Raw genomic sequence first — 7,704 nt, forward strand, 5'->3', positions numbered from 1 at the left:
AAAGTATATGTTTTTGTTAATGTACCATAATAACAGAAGCGAAACACAATATTGTGTCAGGACAATTCACTATTTATGCACAATAAACACAGGAGCATAGTGCGACAATTTCTGTTCAGCGCCAGACTTGCTTGTAACCTATATCACTAATTATGTTATGAAAATGACGTATTAACTACTAAAAAATACTGACCTTCGTGTAAATGCTTGGAGCAGACTAACCTGTGAGCTGGAGGGTTCTGGGACGTTATATTTGGTCTTTGAATGGCTGCAATCCAGGCCATCCGTCGCGTCTTTGTTACTTCGGAAACATGGCTTGAACAATTTCTCTTCAACGACGTAATCCGATAACAACCGATCTCTTTACCCGTCGGCTTCCCGTGGCTGTCATGCGACCGGCTATTGCAGTTAATAATACAACGGCTTCTTGACATTTTTGTGTTTCTTTTTATCGCTGTGTGACTGATTTCAATTGAAAGCCTGCGTGCGCTACTACCGCTTGCCACGAGTTCCCAGAATCCTTTGCGGTTCTACCCGTGAATGACGTCACATTTTCAATCTCTATATAATATGCATGTTAAATTTTATATTTTGGGTAAAATATCAAGTCTTTTCAAGTAAACCGGTTCAAGTCCAATTCAAGTCCCAAGTCATTGGTGTAAAAGTCCAAGTCAAGTCACAAGTCTTAGAACATTTTTTCAAGTCAAGTCTAAAGTCATAAAATTAATGACTCGAGTCTGACTCGAGTCCAAGTCATGTGACTCGAGTCCACACCTCTGCCACAGGCTAATACTCAGGGTGCTTTTAGGCTTTAGACTTGTTTCTGTTAGGAGTAAACAGGCGGCTCTGTCTTTTCTCACCTGGATACTTTGTTGGATGCCAGGCTGCTATCAGATAAAGGAAACTCCATAAAACAGCAATGGCACAGAGTCAGCATGACTCCCCTGGAACTGTGCAATCTATTTCTGCCTTTATCTGCATGCTCAAATCCAAGGTGCTGCTTTTCTGTCTTGGTCTCACACGATCTGTCTGTCTGTCTGTGTTGTGTTTTCCTTCCTGTTCTTATAGTATTGATTCTGATTTCAGCACACACTGAGTGTTGCTTCCTGGTGTGGCAGCTAGGTGTTTGTTTATCTGTCAGCAAGCCCCCCTGCGGCCCTACTTATGCAATAGAAAAAGACAAAATATCAATGCTTGTAGCTTGTTGACATTATAGTGAGGTGGCACATTGTAACTAGTCTAAATTCTAAAAAGATACAATTGAATTCCCTCTATAAACTGTTGATAAATCATTTTAGTAAAAACATTTGTCATTTAAATTACACTGAATCTAAATGTTAACATTGTAACATTTTGCACTCACTGTAAAAATGCATCTTTTGCAGAAAGCGATCAGTCCAATCCACCCTTCGCCCTGCCTCATGTATAATAAAGCCTTAACACTCTGCTGGGAATTTGCCAGGGAATTCATAATTTTCCAGCTTTCTCTTCCTCCAAGGAGCTTTTACCACAATTCCACACCAGTAATATATGCAGCCAGCGAAGAGATCAAAGTTGCATAGATCATATTTTGGTGTGTTTCATATATACGAGTGCGCGTTAGCTGCTAACAGGCATGTAACTTCAAAAGCACCTGAGGCTTGAGGGCATGGAATACAGGTCCTGATGTCAGATACCTCCACAGTGTGTGCCGCCTTCACATAATGGGTGCATAGCATGAAGGTGAATCACTGAATGTGATGCCTCAAAGCTGTCAGTTTGTGAGTTCTTACCTTAAATAAATACAATTCTGCATAGTACTGTTAGCACACTGTGAGGGGGGGTTGTTGGTTTGTCAGGGTCAAATCTTTGTCATGGGGGGGAGGGCGTGTCTGCACAATGAAAATGTTACTGTATGTTAGATTATATGAAAACTAGGTTCAATCTACTAGTACCCTGTATTTAATGAATATTGTAGGCAATCCATAAAAGATGGATGACAATCAATTGGAGTGTGGGTTTGCATTTTGAAGCACTTGCATTTTAACTTTATGGCAAATGATATCTTTTTTTGGAGCCAAAACTAATTAGGTGAGAGGGTTTGTGCCAAATTATAAGCTAACACTAGCAAGCTTGGTTAACAGTGACTATTTATTTGCAATCCAATTAATTTCACAAGTAAAATGAGCTCATTTCACTGCACAGTCTTCCTGGATGGGTTGGAAGGGCTGTTAGCACAGTTTAACTGCACAGCAAACCATAGCAGGCTCTGCAAGGCAGCAGCACCTCAACTATGGTTGAAAGGATCAGTTTTGGTGATTCAAATTAGCTAAATTGAATCCTAGCACACAGTTAGTGGCTTGAAAAACTTGAAAGGTCTGAGAAGAGAGAAGGGTTTGCTTCAAAACGTCCCCTAGGAGGGATTCAAGTGGTATCCTAGTCAGATGCTCGAACCACCTCATTTGGCTGCTTTCAGCGTGAAGGAGTAGCAGCTCTACTCTGAGCCCCTTGTAGCTGTAATTGTCAGTGTATGCACATTGTTATACAAATGCATGTATGGCTTTACTTTGATTGCCTAAATCAAACTCTTATTACTGCTGATGGTTTAATACCAAGGTCCCATTATGACTCACTGTACCATTACCTGAAACAGAGTTGCACCGCACTCTTTTTATTGATTTGGTGCTCACGTTACAGCTCTACGTGCCTTGTTTGGTTAATAATAAAGTGAGCTGACCAGTCACTGAGAAATTGTGGCAATCATTTAAGGCGTGCTGTTGAGACATGCAGCAGACTGATTCAAGAGACCGAGCCAAAGGGCTTTTAAAGGTTATGCCATCATTTGTGACAGCCGGAGAAGAAAAAGAATATCCACAGGGACTCAGCTCTGTCTGACAGGCCAGAGATGATGAAGGGAGATAGAGAGACACAAAGAAAGCGAGGTGACTGTGTTGGAGTGAAATAAGGTCTAATAAAGGCATTGATTGCGAGCATAAAAGGACTTGTTTATTGTTTTGTTTTTTATCTCTTGGAATAAAGGTTGGACTGTCAACAGTGTCTGAACAAGTGAGTTTAAGTCCAGAGGGGAAAAATGTTATGCTTTAAATAAATAATAAAAAAATAACACAAACACCCGAGATATAAATCGAAAGCTTGCTCTCCAAACAACACTGTAGTGGAGCTTGTTGGACACAATCTCTTTCCCTCTCCCTCCGAGGGATGGGCAATGGCGAGAACAGAACACGATTGCTCTGTTTGGATTAAATGTACACTACAGGAAGCGATAAATTATATCCATGGGAACACAGCCGCTGTTTCTTTCCCACTGTACACTTCTCAAACTGCCAGCTTGTCTTTCTGTCACTCACCTAATCTCTAATACATCAATGATCCACCGAGAAACTGCTATCATTCCTGGTTTTACCTTGTCTAGTAGGCGCAGCAGTGAGTACGTGAAGCGTAAAACACTGCAGTGCATGCTCTGGCTGCAGAAGACATCTGACAGTCAAGGTTAAAGGGCCGCAAATCAAACCACGAGGGCACACAGGCGCAGAGTCAGAAGCCCAGGCAAACCTGATATCCAGCTGCCCTGACATTTGGAAGGCTTTTTGATGTGGGATGCGGAGCTGAGCCATGTTTGTTGTTTTTCTGCCTCTGCATTGCTGCAAATCTGTCCATTGGGCTCTTTCTCTTACTGCCTCTCACTGCTCGTCTCTCTTCACTTTGTCATCATTTTCTCTCTCTGCCTTTTTCTTGTTTTACTTACCCTTCTTATCCTTGCTTTTCATATGCCTCGCAATGCTTGAAATGCTCTGTGTTGCAGTTGCATGCATGTGCATATCTCTTAAATGCAGGGCTCTTTGCAGTGAATGGAGCAGCAGTTCACAAGCCCCCCTCCCAAACCACCACCATCACCTCACTGTCAGACTGTTATCAGAGTAAAGCCTGGTGTGTCTCCCACTGTGCCAGAAGGCGCAGACCTTTCCACCACCAGCTTTCATCTGTGCCTTAATGCAACAGCACTGAAAGCAGATATCCACACACCGAGACGCACACATGCACACACATGTCATTTGCCAGGGTTCTTTGACTGTGTCACCCTAATTGCGCATCCCTACTCTCTCCTACTTATAACCTTGGTTTCCTGTTTGATGCTCAAAATGTTGTCAAGAAAACGAATGAACAGCAAATCTGAATGAATATTGACATTTAAGTAATCTTCTATTGTATTAACGAGTCCTGAGTCAGGTGATATTTGCTCAGAATGCTGGAAAATATATACAGTATGGTGCAAAAGTGTTGTGGCACGCCTCGTTTCTTTATATTTTATTAAGAAAACAAGACTGATTGTGTTCCACTATGTGTGTTTTTTCTAGGTATGCTTTTGCTACATTGGCATAGTGTTTAGGATCATTGTCATGCTGAAAAAGGAAGCTGTTGCCATTCAGATGTTTTACAGATGGTTTTGCATGGTGGGTCAAAATCTGACGGCTTTTCTGTGTTCATAATTTTTGCCCTACCTCAGTCTTTTTTTTTTCCTTTCCTTAGAAATTACTCTTGACAGTCACCCTTCCAGTGAGACCATTTCTGCTGAGGCAAACAGTAGATGGATCAACTGAAGGGCCAGATGCATGTTTCAGGTCCAGTGTCAGGTCTTTGGTGGATTTTTTTGTTAAAACCATGACTTTCAGATGCTGTTCATCTGCTGAATATGTTATTTTAGGTTCTGATGTTTCTCCTTTTGTCTTCCACTTGTCCAGTTTCCTCAACTTTTTTTAAGGGCACACTGCACTCCATGCTGCCAGTAAGTGTCTGAAGAAGACATTTTTAAGGGTTTTTTAGAATAGAATAGAATAGAATAGAATAGATCTTTATTGTCACTGTTACAAAAAAAGTGAAACACAGTTTGGCATCTCTCCGTTGGCAGCATGTAGATTTTTATATTCACATTCTTTTAGGATAAGAGAAGAAGATAAAATAGACTTAAGTTTAAGAGGTACCTACACAGTTAGTGAAGTGCCCGTTGCCCGCTCTGCCGCCCTCACCACCCATTGCTGTTTTCTCTTGTCCTCCACAGTACAGCAGTTGAACCAGAGTGTACAGCAGTAGGTTAGAAGGCTCTCGATGGTGGATCGGTAGAAGTTAATTTCTACTTCCTCTCCATCAATGTAGAGGGTGGAGTGCTCAGATTGCTTTGTTCTCCTGAATTCAATTACCATCTCCTTGGTCTTGGCTGTGTTCAGATGTAGGTTGTTGTTGTCACACCATCACTTCAGATTACTGTTGTTGTCGATCAGTCCTATGATGGTAATGTTGTCAGCAAATTTTATAATGGTGTTACTGGTGTGAATTGGAGAACAATCATGGGTAAAACGTGAGTATAAAAGTGGACTGAGGACACACCCCTGTGGAACGCCTGTGTTCAGATTGAGGGTGGAGGAGGTGTTCTCTCCCATCCTGACTTTCTGGGGTCTATCACTCAGGAAGTCTAATATCCAGGTGCACAATGAGCTGCTGAGTGCTAAGTGGCTTATGTGTTTTAACCAGTTTGTGGAGTTGAACTGTGTTAAAGATAGAGCTGAAGTCCACAAACAGCATTCTCACATAAGTGTTACTATTGTCCAGATGTGTGAGGGTTGTGTGAAGAGCTGTTATTATGACATCCTCTGCTGGCCTGTTTGCCTTGTATGCAAACAGGTATGGATCAAGGTCTGCAGGAAGGACAGCTTTGATGTGTAACATGATAAGTTTCTCAAAGCATTTGGCTATTATGGGTGTTAAAGCAGTGTTAGCTGTTTTCTGCTATATGTACAGCACTGGCTGAGTTAGGTGCCTCTTGTACGCTTGAATGATTCATGGATTCGTTTCAAGTCACTTAACACACAAAAATAATAGTTTTTTTAAAAAGACTTTCCAGTCCTTTCAAACCAATTGCTGGACTGAATATGAGTGAAAAATTAGCAAACATCCAAGGCAAAACTTTTAAAAGACCTTCAGAAAGCCTGGAGAACTATTGCTAGAGAATACTTTATAATAATGCATGAAAGTCTGAGTCTCTGAAAGCAAAACATGAAGAAATGAGGGGAATAAAGAGGAGATTCTTCATTTCACAGTGTGGATTATACAAAGAAAACTCTTTTATGATGCAGAAATAATGGTGATCATACATTGTTGATTTTGTTTTATAGTTTTAGTGGTTTCCCCCTTATTTAACATAAAATGGTACAGCAAAATGAGAACAAAGCAAAAAATCCACGTGTGTAACATGTGCAAAATTCTGCATGAATTAAAAGCAAGATAAGAGCATGCTTTATGCTGTGTTAATTTCATTATCTCCATGGACCTGTAAATGATGACTTATGCATACAGCATGTGCCTGATAATGCTTCCCAAAGGCATTAAATCTTTGCTGTATCATGTCCTGCTGTCATTTGTAATTCTGTTGACTTATCTTTCCAGATCAGTCTTCCTGCTTCTGGTTTTGGTGATGAGTCCAAAGCCGCTCTGTAATACTGACTCATGCTCACACACTGCAGCATCAGGATGACCTAAATGTTAAGTCGCTGAGGCAATTTAAACCATGGATTCAAAACAAAACACTACAAGTGTTGTTCTTTACAAATTGTCAGTGTGTGAGGCTCTACCCTGTTATCTGTAGTGCCCTATGAAGCAGCCAGTCTCCACAGTCTGCCACATGAGCTCACGATTCTAATAAGATAATCATATAGCAATGGAAATCACAGATCTTTCTTGCCACCATAATATAATTAACCGATCCCTTGACCTCAGATTCTCTTGCCACCAAATGAAAAATCATGCGCTTTATCTATATATATAGATATATATAGATATAGATGGATAGATCAGCTCGATATTTATCACGCATAATCTTCACTCCTTTTTCTCCCACATGGACATATTCAGCCATGTTCTCACATTGCTTTGACACCCTTTGCGTTCTACATATTCACTGTGATCACATGTGATTTGATAATCTCCAAAATGTACGCAGAGTGATATGCAAATCAATTTTCAACTTCCACTTTATTTATTTATGGACCCCAGCTCGTTCTTCGTGTAGCAATGATTTGGGGTTTGTTTTGTTTTGTTTTTTAACCAGTGGTGACATGACTGCTTATTTTTAACTCCATTTAAGCACTGGCAGTTCCACTGTATAATTCCCAGCCATAGGGCTGAAAGCACTAAATGTAGGTGTCAGGGGCTACATTTAAACGTGTCAGCAGACTTTTATGTTATTAATCCTTGTAAATAAGCAGCTCTTGGTAATCACACCTCTCGTGACATTTTTATGCCCTGAGGGCCAAGTGCACGAGAAAAGCAGGAATTATCAGCTCACACGTGAGTGAATCTTATACACCGTCTCTTTATGCAGATCATAGGACGTAGGTGTTTTGCGGTTACGCTCAGTACAGCACGGACTGCTCCTCACACCAACACCCACGGACCAACCGGCTGTTAGAACAGCTTAACACCAACCACAAAAGAGCAAACAGCACTTAGCCCAGAAGATGCTCAGTCTGTCGCCAGCCTGTTGTTTTAGATATGACTAAGATTGATGACTAAGCAAAGAAACAAAAGATTAAAAAGTATTTGCCTTACGAAATAAGTACTTTTAACATGTTTTTTTTTTTTTTTTTAAATATCGTGACAAATCTTTAATTTGAACAACTGTGAAAACAAGCGAATGAAAACAGTTTCGGTTTC

This window comes from Copadichromis virginalis, linkage group LG17 (assembly GCF_057382275.1).
Source record: "Copadichromis virginalis isolate Kocher_CV1m ecotype Utaka linkage group LG17, C_Virginalis_male_GT1.1, whole genome shotgun sequence".
Lineage (NCBI taxonomy): Eukaryota > Metazoa > Chordata > Actinopteri > Cichliformes > Cichlidae > Copadichromis > Copadichromis virginalis.